The sequence below is a fragment of the Pinus tabuliformis genome, chromosome 1_1 (genome assembly GCF_031772625.1).
Source record: "Pinus tabuliformis cultivar Carrire ecotype Pingquan chromosome 1_1, CPIR1, whole genome shotgun sequence".
NCBI classification, from domain to species: Eukaryota; Viridiplantae; Streptophyta; class Pinopsida; order Pinales; family Pinaceae; genus Pinus; species Pinus tabuliformis.
Genome location: NC_142297.1, coordinates 830525154 through 830538571, shown reverse-complemented (window position 1 = coordinate 830538571; position 13418 = coordinate 830525154). Strand labels below are relative to the sequence as shown.

General features: G+C 40.2%; 1 pseudogene; it reads right to left on the bottom strand.

The window, feature by feature from the left end:
- Window positions 1–2092: 2092 nt before the first annotated feature.
- Window positions 2093–11432, bottom strand: LOC149216683 (chromatin-remodeling ATPase INO80-like; annotated as a pseudogene).
- Window positions 11433–13418: the final 1986 nt, after the last annotated feature.

The following is a 13418-nucleotide window of genomic DNA, read 5'->3' as shown; positions in this document are numbered from 1 at the left end:
AAGCTTTAGAGGACTCATTGTACCCAACTAAAATACCCTCCAAGTTGGAGGGTTCAAGCTTCATCCTCTACTCCTATGGAACATGAATATAAAGTAGATTCTCAAACACATTGAAATGAAAAACATATGGTTTCTCCCTTGTGAAGGCTTCCTTGGGAGTTTTTTCCATCAACACCTTGTATGGACATCTATTTAGTATGTATATTGCAATATAGCAAGCTTCTGCCCAAACGAACATGGGAAAATCTAAGTCATGAACCATAGATTTAGCAGTCTCTACTATAGACTTGTTCTTCCACTCAGCAACACCATTCTTTTGCAAATTTTACAGTATTGTCATCTCTCTCTTGATCCATGCCTTTTAGCAAAAAGGAATCAAAGTCATTAGAGGTATACATGCCTCCATAATGCAATCCTAGTACCTTGATTATCCTAAATGATTGGTTCTCAACAAGAACTATGAACTCTTGGAACCTGCTGAAGGCCCCATCTTTGGTCTTCCTAAAATATATTTAAGTTTTCTTGGAAAAATCATCAATGAAAGTAACATAATAAATATCACCTGTCTGTAAATTTGATGACATGGATCGCAGACATCTGAATTGACTAAATCAAGAATCCCTCTAGATCTATACTTTCTATTTAGGAAAGAAACCTTGACATGCTTATCGACTGCACATTCCTTGCACACCTCTCTCTCCTAGACCTTGAAGTCAAGGAATCCATCCACCATTTTCCTCAAAATAAGTAGGGATCCATAGTCTAAGAGACTAAATATTTTGTGCTAGAGCTCACATAGATTGTCACTACTGGTCAACAAATCTCTGTGCTTCATTGGATTTGTTAGCAGTTTGTAAAAGCCACCCTCCTTGACTCTTTTGGCCAACACTTGATTAGAATCAAGGTTCAAATGTTTGATGATTACTTTTGGTGGTTAAAACCAAAATATTACCTCTCTACAAAGTTGATGACATGGATCACAGATATCTGAATGAACTAAATCAATAATCCCTTGAAATAAATGCTTGCTGCTTGGGAAGAAAACCTTGGCATGCTTGTTGAGTGCACATCCCTTGCATGCCTCTCTATCTCCTTGACCTTGAAGTCCATGAATCCAGCCATTATTTTGTTCAAAAGAGGTAGGGAACCATAGTTTAAGAGACTAAATCTACTGTGCTAGAGCTCACATAGATTTTCATTGCTGGTCAACAAATCTCTGCTTCTGGGATTTGTAGAATTTGGAAGGCCAAATACCTGACCATTCTGCTTCCTTTATTGCAACTGTGTAGTGACTCTTTTTTATATTCCATCCTGTGGCCTTTATACCTTTTCAGAACTTTATTTTAGCAAGGGTGTGTTACAGGTTCTATGACCTCACAATGTTGAATAGTATGTCTTTTAATTCCCACGAAATGGGTCTTGAGTAATGTATGAAAAAGGTTGCTAATATCTATACCCATATAATGTCCACATTGGAGATACATATATTGCAGGATTTTCTATTTATCTATTGATATGTTTACTAAATCTCTGTTATTGTTACTGTCATCCCTAGTTAAAATATGCCCTCATTTGATCAATTGAACATACTATGAATAAGAATAACTGCTATTATCAAAGGAATTTGTGGGATGTAATTTCTCTAACTCCCCTTACAGCATGTCTATCCCCTGTATACTCAAAATCTTGTATTTCCTCTTATTTGGAAGGCATTCATGACCTTTACCTGTACACCTATTCTATAAGTGATACTCTGTAAATATTTTTCTGCTTCCATGATTCACTCACCAAGGCTAGTGTTGTTTTTCAGTCCACTTCAACTTTGTTGCATAGGCAATTTGAAGAACATTATAGAACATAAAATACATTGAACCAGCCTCAGATAGCTCTCAAACCTCTCATATGCCAAAAAATATCCTGCTTCAAGTTTTCTGTGCATAATTTGAGTTTGAGAGCATGGGAGTTACGTTAGCTTAAGCACCTTGAGAATAGGGAATATGTGTATCACTACATAGTAGTTTCAAAGGACCAAAAGGTAGAATGAATATGAATCCTAGCAGTCTACCACTTACCTGTACAAATTCTTGCCATCAGATGCTTCTTGTTGGATAAGACCAAGGCCAATGTGATCATCTAGTACCAATAGCATTGCAATGCTGGTTAAAGATAAACCCAGCAAATGGGCTTCTATCTTGGAGAAGACCAGCTGCGAGAATAATTTTCTTCTTCAATTTCTGCATTGGCATCAATATTACCTGTATTAACAAAAGAAGGGGATTCTGCAGACTCTCCAACTTTCTCAACAGGTATGCCTGGTTGTGAGACATCATTTGAACTCTTCTTCATTCTCTTCCCAGGTCTTCCTTTCTGTTTAGAATCACTATCTGTTCTCAAATGTTTAGGATCAATTTGTTCTAGAGGTACCTCTGAATCCTTCATAGTTTCCTGTGCATTTTTAGGTTTTGAAGATGGCTTCCTCTCCGAATTAAATTTTCTCTTTCTAGTTCCTGCCTTTCCAGTATCTAGTTCAATAGCATTCTCTTGTGCTACTGCAGAATCCTCTAAATAAGCATCACCTTCAGCATTGGTCTGAATAGCTTTTGTTGTGCTGGACATGCCCTTTCTCTTTCTCTACCTATCCTTACCCTGCATAGGTCCTTGCTCCTTTATCTTCTGCTCAAGCTGAGCATCATCCAGCAACAAGGAAACGTCTTCAGCATGCAGTAAATCACCTTGTGCATGACCCCCCATCATAACAAGTTGAACAGTACTTTTTTGACTAGTTTTTTGCAAAAAATTTTGACTGTGACTTCTTCGTTTTTCCAAGCTGATGTGCCCTGTCCATGGCCTATAAGTCCAAAGTTGGATTCCAATCACTTTCATAAAATATAACAGTATCAACAGCTGTGAGATTGATTCCCAGGCCCCCAGCTCTTGTGCTCAACAAAAAGAAAAATATATCTTGCTTGTTTTGGAAGTCCCTGACCATGTCATGACGATCCATTATGGTTGAAGATCCATCCAAACAAAGATATTTGTACTTCCTGTAATTCATGCAGTCCTCAAGAATATTGAGCATTTTAGTCATTTGAGCAAACATGAGAATTCAATGGTTTTCAGCACGGAGGCATTTCAGCAAAGCATCTAATGTCTGTAGCTTCCCAGAATCCGTAAGCATTTTTTCAAGATCAAAGCTTTGCAAAGGAGGTGAAGATCCGAATATTCTATTTGTAAGCTGAAGAACTGGTTGTTCAGAGAATAAATCTGAGTCTTTCTTTAATCAAATAATGAGGATCCCGAGGTTTTGTAGGACCATTGAACTTGGATGTACGAGCAAAACCAACAAGTAGCTTTTTCATCAATGGATGATGAAGTTCTTCTGCATCCTGATATGCAAAACCCCTGTCTGAGCAGATGACATCAATCGGGGGAGCTTGAATTGGCATAATGAATGAATAAACAGATTTTAACAGTCCAATATTATTAAGACAATGGTCTTGATGGGAGATGACTAATCCTTCATATCGTACACTTCCAGGACCAGTAGCACACTTTCTTCTCCAAAAGATTGACTCTGCACGTGTTGGCAACATCAACAATCTACTGACAACTCACTTTGTCTTCTTCAATCTGATCATACTGCAAGATATCCTTCTCAGTTTCCATGAAGCCTTCAATAATTTCATCTAAAAATTGGCGATCCCATTTCGCTAAAGAATAAAGCATCCGCTCCACAACTGAACTTGTAGCAAGAAAAGAAACCTCAACTGGCGAGAGGTCAATCATACGAGAAAACCCAAATGTGCCACTTTTAGCAGGAAAAGCAGATTCCCCTTCTACTTTCCGTGGAAAAATTGATGAATGAATATTTTCAGGCAAATAGACATTAAACAAGTTGTTCAAACATCTCTGCCGAAACCCCTGAACTGATCCAGAACAGAACATGGGTTGGCTCTTAATACCTTCTGTGTAGACTAGCTTGGGAATCTTGTATAATTTTAATCTGTATTCTGTTGGTTTATTTCTTCTACTTGTAAATTCTAAATAAGTATTTTAAAACATTTAAATACAGAAATAAACACAATACAGCCACAACATCTACAAATCATCCGCTGAAAGAAAACAAACACACAAGTGCCACCGTTATTTTTGGACAAATGTCCCCGGAAAACCCCAATGCGGGAAAACCAGGGTAGCTATTCTGAGTGTTTATTATTATGCAGTATTTCCTTGAGTACAACTGGGTGCCTAACCGGCTCACTCGACAAAGAAAATATATGACAACAATACCTCTATATTCAGAAATAGGTATTCAGAAAACCTATTCCATGAAACCCTCTCCGGCACAACTGAAGCTCAGTGTTGGCCCTTCTGGCCTCTGCGTCGGCCTCCTACTGACCTACATCTGCCCCAGGACCCTCTGCGTCAGCCCTCTGAGGCATTGCGCAACCTCTAGGACCCTCTGTGTCACTCGAGCAGCCTCTGTGTGGATGACGCGGTCCCTCTGGCCTCTGCGTAGCCTGGATTGGCTGCTGCTCTTGCTCTCTGCTTCTCCACTGGTCTCTCAATATTTTCTCTGCCTCGTACTCATTGCCCCTCACTGCTAATCAGTGATTCAACTTTGTTTAGCAACCTCACTCTAGCAAAATGAATGATTGATCACTCTGGTGTGCTTTGCAACTGATCCTCAAGCCTCCTCTTATAATTTTCTCGTTGGAATTTCAACGATCAAGATTAAATCTCTAATCAATGGCTAAGATTAGATTTGGCTTGATCCATGACTTTTGGAACCTTCTAACCAAGTTTTATATTAATACCCATTAATATTTTATTTTTCCTAAGTTTAGACTTAGGAACTCCATTAAAAATATTAATTATTTTAATATCTCCCAAACTGGGGACACTCTGTCCAAACCATTTCTGGTTCTTGGAGATCTCATGTGCTTTAACCTCTCCACCAATTTTCATGGCTAGAGCACATTTGATGCTACCCCAAATCAACACTCCCTCTTAGCGAACACTGTGCTCTAGTAATACTCCTCACTGAGCATCACTCTGATTATCCGGCACCAGTACCTATGCTGATGCTAGGCCTCCCCGCCCAATATCCTCTGCACTGCTGCCCATGGCCCTGCCACTGCCACTGCTGCATCCATACAACAACTCCCTCTGCATCTGTGTTCTTGTTGGTCCATCCTCCTAGCATTGCATTTGCACTGCATCCCCCTCCCATCATGCTGCATTGTGCTACTGCATACTTCTACTGCACTTCAACTCAGTGACTAAGAAGTAAGTAACCGATCCACCCAACATCTGACATCCCTGTCAGGCTAGAAACATTCCCGATGCTGAAGCTCCCTCCGTTGCTCACAAGTGCTCCCTCTACTCACCTCTGTACAACAACTCCCTCTGCATCTGTGTTCTTGTTGGTCCATCCTCCTATCATTGCATCTGCACCGCATCCCCCTCCCATCATGCTGCATCGTGCTACTGCATACTTCTACTGCACTTCAACTCAGTTACTAAGAAGTAAGTAACTGATCCACCCAACATCTGACATCCCTGTCAGGCTAGAAACACTCCCAATGCTGAAGCTCCCTCCGTTGCTCACAAGTGCTCCCTCTATTGACCTCTGCGCTGCTGCAACAACTCCCTGCATCTCGCACCATTGCACACCTATATGTGCCATCCTGCATTGTACCAATGCTCACGTGCCTCTCGCATTGTTACAACCTTCTAGCCTCGCACTCACCGATGACTCCTTCACCGTAGCACTCTCTACCGCTTCATTTGCATCTGTCTCTACCGACATCCGCCAATCTTGCTACTCTCTCTTCAGGGCTCACGTAGCAAGGTATAATCCAAGAGGTTTGGTACCTCAAGGATCCTACCCTTCATCGCATGTAGTCGTCATGACTGCAGCTCGATGTCTCCCCACTTCTTCTCTAGTGGCACATAAGCACTCATGGCACAATCGTCATCCTCCTCGACTTCTCTCTCCGCCTTCGCTGGCACTGCCTTAGAGTTAGAAGCCTCTCCCTTACTCTTCTTCCTTGGACACTAGTTCACATAATGACCCAGTTCACCACAATGGAAGCACTTGACCTCGAAGAGGTCCTTCTTCTTCCTCTTCTCTTGCTTTCCCACAGATGCCAAAGCTGCATCCTCTTCCTCTTCCTTCTTGATCCTGACCCCTTTGCTGCTACTTCCCATCTTGGTCAGTCGTTTGATCTCTTCTTGACGTAGAGCTGCCCATAGTTCTTCCCAGTCTGGAAGACTCGCCCTGCCCAGTATGCTTTGGACAATTGTCTCCCATTCCTTAGAGATTCTGTTAAGTGTAGTCCTCACCATCAACTCCTAATCCGGCATGGCCCCTATGGAAGTCATTTGGTCATGGATCTCCTTCAACCGACCCGGGAAGACATCTATCTGCTCTCCCTTCTGATTCTGGTATGACCTTAGCTGATTCTCCACGAGCATCTTCTTCTACACTGAAGTATGTTGGTACAATGTCTTCAAAGTGTCCCACATCTCCTTTGCCATTTCCTTCTCAGCAATATGTGGGACCACATGATCCTTGACCCCATAAAGGATGATACACTTTGCCTTAGCCATTGCCTCCTCATTCCTTTCATTAGCTACCGGGTCAACTGGGATAGCCATTACGCTCAAGGCGCGAAGCCCTTGATATGATGTCTGTCTAGAATGGACAAGATCCTGACCTTCCAGACCACAAAGTTGGATGCTTCGTCCATCTTGTCCTGATCTCTCAGCCCATTCATGACCATCTCGCCGCTCTTCTCTGTCGACTCCTTCGAGTCTCTCTACTTCCTGCCTAGAAGTTCTCGGTTCAACTCTTGTTGAGTCTCTCTACTTCCCGTCTGGAAGTTCTTGGTTCGACTCCTGTTGAGTTTCTCTACTTCCTTTTTGGAAGTTCTCGGTTTGACTGCTTCGAGTCTCTCTACTTCCCATCTGTAAGTTCTCTTCTGGACACCCTGTGAGTCCCGATTTCCCTCCTGGAAATCCTTCTGCCAATTGTCAAGTTTCCCCTCTCCGATTGTCTGTGCAACTGCAACATTGATCCAGATTCCTTGGCTAGAAATCCACCTCGGTAGCAACTCCCTCTACCTTGGTTTTGCCCTGTTAGGTATTGTTCTGACCACAATACCCCACCATCTTCGCTCCCGCAAACTGTCCACACCTTCCTTTGCCCCAACAACTAAAGGATTAAACCTCTTTGGCCCTACGCAATCCCGACACTGGAAAAACAATTCCCTCAGCCAACTGCGTCAACCCTCCTGGCCTCTGCGTGGCTCTGTGTGACCCTGTTTTTGCCCTCAGCCTTTGTGCTGGCCTCTCTTAGGCCTAGACTAATGACGCAATCCCTCTGTGTCAATCCTTTTGTCTCTTCTGCAAGGATCAGCTACTGTCACTCGAGATAGCTCAATCTGCTGCAAATGCTCCTCAGCTGATGCCTTCAACTTATCCTATTATCTGTAACCATGCTCTGATACCATGCTGAAATTTTCTAAGTCTATCCATTAGAAAATTAATATGTATTATTCTTGTTTATTTCTTCTACTTGTAAATTCTAAACAGGTTATTTAAAACATTTAAATACCGAAATAAACACAATACAGTCACAACATATACAGATCATCAGCTGAAAGAAAACAAACACACAAGTGACACCGTTGCTTTTGGACAAATATCCCCGGAAAAACCCAATGCAGGGGAACTGGTGCAACTATTCAGAGTGTTTATTATTATGCAGTAGTTCCTTGAGTACAATTGGGTGCCTAACCAACTCACTTGACAGAGAAAAATATACGGCAACAATACCTCTATATTTGGAAACAGGTATTCAGAAAACCTATCCCACGAAACCCTTTCCGACACAACTGAAGCTCAGCGCTAGCCCTTATGGGCTCTGCATCAGCCTCCTGCTTACCTGCGTCAGCCCTAGGACCCTCTCCGTCAGACCTCTAAGGCACTGTGCAGCCTCTGGGATCCTCTGCGTCACTCCAGCAGCCGTTGCGTGGATGACGTAGTCCCTCTGGTCTCTGCATTGTCTCTATAGGGCTCTATGTTGCCTGGATTGGTTGTTGCTCTCGCTCTCTTTGCTTCTGCACTGGTCTCTCAGTATTGTATCTAGCTCTCTACCTTGTACTCACTGCCCCTTGCTATTGATTGTTGATTCAACTTTGCTTAGCAACCCTGCTCTGGCAAAACGAATGACTGATCACTCTGGTGTGTTCTGCAACTGACCCTTAAGCCTCCTCTTATACTTTTCTCGTTGGAATTTCAATGATTGAGATTAAATCTCTAATCAATGGCTAAGATTAGATTTGGCTTGATCCATGACTTTTGGAACCTTCTAACCCAGTTTTATAATAATACCCATTAATATTTTATTTTTCCTAAGTTTAGATTTAGGAACTCCATTAAAAATATTAATTATTTTAATATCTCCCAAATTGGGTACAATCTGTCCAAATCATTTCTGGGTCTTGGAAATCTCATGTGCTTTAGCCTTTCCACGAATTTTCATGGCTAGAGCATATTTGATGCTACCCCAAATCAACAGTATGAGATAATATTTCGATTTCCAACATAGTGTATATCTTCCAGTTCATCAAAAGGTGGTGGTAAAAGAGAATTCCCAATTTGCTCGAAGTACATAAACATGCACCCTTCATTCCTTTCAAATAACTTTGGATGATTGCATACCTTCCACAACTAGATAAAAATGTTCATGAGGTTTTCAACCTTTTTGTAGTTTATATGACCTCAGGCACTATCAAGTAATTTGGCTACATAAATCTTATTCTTGATAGCCTGATAAAAGGCTTGCTGTCGAGAGCTCAATGTGTAGTTCATAGTTACTTCATTTTTATTGGTCATTTCGGTGATCACATCTTTCTTGGATAGCATGTAGTTGATTAAGTTGGTGTTCATGCAAAGTGCCTCCATGCTCTGCATGGTTTTCTATGCCTTTGGAGAACCATTCATTGAATTTCTCATGGCTATCAAACAATGTTGGCATGATAAAATCAAGCAGTGCCCAAAGTTCTGCCATCTTATTTTGAATGGGCGTTCTAGTAAGAAAAAGGCGATTTCGACAGTTGAAACCCAAGAGCGTTTTCCACCATATTTTGTTTGAACTCTTAATCACTTGAGCTTCATCTAAAACCATATACTTCCATTTAACTCGCCTTAAGTACTTCTCATCAGTTACAAGGAGCTGGTATCTTGTGACAAGTATATGAAAACTTGCTTCCCTTTGATAAAGTCGTTTAGGATTTATATTTTTTTAAAGTACAATCCATTCATTACCCCAGTAAGGGAGAGATATCAAATCAGGACAGAACCTTCCAATTTCATCAGTCAGGTGCAACCACAAGAAATGGTCCCCATATGTTCTTTGCCTCAGCTAAATGAGTTAAGAATGCCATTGCTTGAATGGTCTTTCCTAAACCCATTTCATCAACTAGGATGCCATTCAGTCCATGTTCATAACCAATTACAAACCATTGAAGACCCTTGAGTTGGTACTGTTTCAGAATACCAGTGAACATTTTTGGTGTTTGCACCGATGAGGTAAGAGGCATTGAGGAAGGGTTGAGCAAATCCATGTTGCTAGAACCTTCAACCACACCCTCCAGTGTCAGGCTATCAGCTCCACAAAATTTTAAACACTCGTAATCAAATGCACTCGTTTATTTTTATTTTCTTTGTTCAGAGTTTATGTTCTTTGCAACTCTAATGGCTTCTTATTTAAATGCATTTTCTTCTAGATCTTCTTCCTCCGTTGGTTTCACATCATCTATTTTTTGACCCACATCTTCGACAGTAGAGGCTCCAACAGCTAGCATTGAAGGTTCAGTAGGCTGAGAAGTTGTTTTATTCTGCATGAAATGATTGTAAGGCTTTGTCTGTGAAAGTAAAAAGTTTAGCCTCTGTTGTTGCCTTTTAGCTTCTCTAAGCTCTTCCTCATGCTTCAAAGCTTCCGTTGCATCCCTCTCTTCCTTTTTCTAGATTTCAACTTGTTTGTCTGCTTTTTTCCAGAATAACAGTATATCTCGAGCTAATTTCCTGGTGCGCATTGATGCAACCTTCATCAACTTCAAGGACCATGCAAATATAGCTTTAACCTCCTTTTGGAAATATTTTGCAAACTTTTTAGCATCATTTGATTGTTTTCTGTGATATAATGAGAAAGTTTTATGGTGTTTTGGCAAGTTTCTTTTGACAATGTTGGCCCAGTTCTTTGCAATTTTCTCAGCATCCTCCCTTTCAACCACAAATGGATCTTTTTGTATGGGATGCTTCTTTGGTAGCTTGCGTTCAATAATCTCATAGCTAACCCCTTTCTCCAAGACCTTCACATAACAAACTTGTAATTTACTTGTTTCATACATAATTAGCCTTTGAATGTCTACTGATTCCTATTGTGCTGGCAATGCTTCCAAATCAGAATCAAATACTTGCAGACAAAACTTTTGGCTTGAGTCACATGACGATGATAGCACTTTCAACTTGTCTTGAGGAGTCTCATACTTTGTGGAAGGTTCTCCCATTCCATCATAGTTTTGATGTCTAATCCTTTTATCAACAACCATCATGACATACAAAGATCTAAAACCTAGCCTACCCTTCAAAAAACTCTCCTATATTTGAACATCTGTAAAATTTGGCAAGTTAAGAGATGGTGCTAATTTGTCATAAACTGGTGGAATTTTAAAAGAAACTCCCTCTTCTATCTCCAATAAACCAGATGTTGATGCATAAGGACCATGTTCAGGAGCAATGTCAAGATGGTTGTAATTCCCCAGATTCTAGACCACATCATCTATATGAGGACTTGACAAAGTAGGAATGTCTAATCCATGTGGAGTCCTCTCATCTTTTAGAACCATTTGAGAACCATGACTTAATTTCTGACTCTTCCCATTTGAAGTACGCTTTGCAGTGGAGGAACCTATGCGGGCAACAACTGCTGCTGCTGCTTTCAACTTATTGGCTTTCTTGAACTTTAGTGCATGTTCCCCAAGCATGTTCCGATAATATTCCTCTGATATGTGCTTCTCAAAGTCATTATCATCTTCATCATTGCTATCTACATCTTTCTGTGTAGATGAGTTATAACCAGCCTCTGGTTCAACATGGTACAATTTTATTTTTAAATCCATCTCTGATGGTAAATTTGATGGCCTCTCAGCCCTACCACCATTTATTTGTGCAAGAATTGTGTCACAACCTTTAATTCCATTACTCTCATCTTGACTACTGCTAGTGTAATTATCTGGATCATCATCATTATCTTGTGGTACTTGATAATTCCATATAGAATCTAGGTTAAAGAGTTCTGAATATGAATAATTATTTTTAGCCAGATGGTAGCCATTGGTATAAGGCGACTTGTGCTCCATCCTGATATTGGGACAAAAGAAATTGTTATCACCTCCAGGAGCAGTGATTATACTTGTGCCCTTTGACGAGGCACCTGCATGATAATTTGTCACTGAAACCCTCCAAAATTCACCGGCAGGGGTGTGTATTTTGTTTGGGAATCGAACCATCAACCAGCGGGTAGTCAATACCCCAGGTGCCCTGTGGCTCCTTACGCTAGAATAAACCTACGAAGCTTATGAGGACGGTGGAGAAATCTAGGTTTTGAGGAGATGCAGGGGTTTGGACCAGGCCATATCTTCTTCTACCATATTTCCAATGCTCTACTGCTTGCTTGCTTCCTTTTTATTTTGAGTTACCACTTACCCTGTGTGAACGCCAACTTTATCAAACAGGATCATTGTTGTTCTTCTTTCCTTTTTTTTCTTTCCTGTATCTTTGTTCTCATCATTAACCCACAATACTTGATATTTAGTATTTAGTATTTACAAAAGTTACTACTTTCTTGAACATGTGCCAAAATTTAAAAATTGATTTAGCATTGCTTGATTTACATACCAGAAACGTTATCTTTCAGTGTTGAATGAACTAAAATATCTTCCCTATGAATTCAAATTGGGACCACCCTTTAAAAGGCTTCTCAAGTGTTGTAAACTCTACGACCAATCCTCGTTAACATGTATAACTTCATATCTGGACCAAAATGTGGAGAGGGATCTTCAATCAGGGTAACCTCTGAATTGGAAGACATGAGTTGCCTATTTATATTATGGTACAAGTTTTTGATTCAAAGAGATTAGTTTTCAAAATTTTATATCCTGGTGGAGAGCACAGTCACAAGACATGGACCCAAGAAACATTGGGCAAAGTCTAAAAAAGAAGGCTGATTTGGATTTACCCAATAGAAAATTGACATAAAACTCCACAATTAAAATAAATTCCGAAATAGTGGCTTGCCTAGTTGGTAAAAGTGAGGTGCTAAAATTGCCCATATTAGTGTTCAAGCTTCTTTGATGACAAAATCACGTTTGTGCTTATGGATGCAACAACACAAAAAACAATGGCTGAAGTTAGATGCAAGTTTTGAGCATCTTTTGGCATAATGAATGCCTTTCACTCACAATCTCTTAGTGGATACCATTGGTTTTGATTTGTCTCACTTATCTAGCCACATTGTGGTAAGAGGAGGCTAGTTCAAATTCTCTCTTTGAGACATACAAAAAGGGAAAATTTGTTAAAATATGTTAGAGCAATCATCTCTATCAAACTTCCTTTTCAAAATCCTGGGTCAAGCTTGTTGACTAGCTTAGGCAAACATAATTAAGCTCATTGCATCTTGGCCAAACTTGATAAGATTTGACTAGGTTTGGCCCAAACTCAAACAAATCAGACATTTATAAACAAATTTGGGAACTCTTATTTTAATGTTGGAGAGTAAGCATAGAGTGTAGCACAAAACCCCAATGCCATACATAGAGGACTTATTCTAGAGGACAATAGAAAAGAGGTTGGGATTTTCTTCCTTTTTACTAAAGAAGTAAATGTCATTTTATCAAGTGCATAATCAATCATGTTGGGTTCTTTTGTTTCCTTTAATCTTTGAGTACATGTGGACACATGTTCAAATTAGTAGTTTTCATTGCTGGTTATTTTTTTGCTTGTCATCTTTATTTTTCTCACTCTAATCCTATTCTCTATGGATCTTTTTGTTATTCCCCTAGATTTATTCTATAAAGTAGAGGGGGGATGAAGTGTATTCTCGTATTGCGTAGTTTTTTTTTCTTTGAAGGGATCTTTTTGTTATTCCCCTAGCTTTATTCTATAAAGTAGAGGGGGGATGAAGTGTATTCTCGTATTGCGTAGTTTTTTTTTCTTTGAGGTTCTTGTCTTCACACACCTTTGCTAGTTTAAGTACTTGTGAGAGGACATAGTTATCAATGAGAAGTAGAGAGTGCTTTCCTTGTATCCATGCAATTTCATATTTGGATACTTGTGCTTGGTGTGGA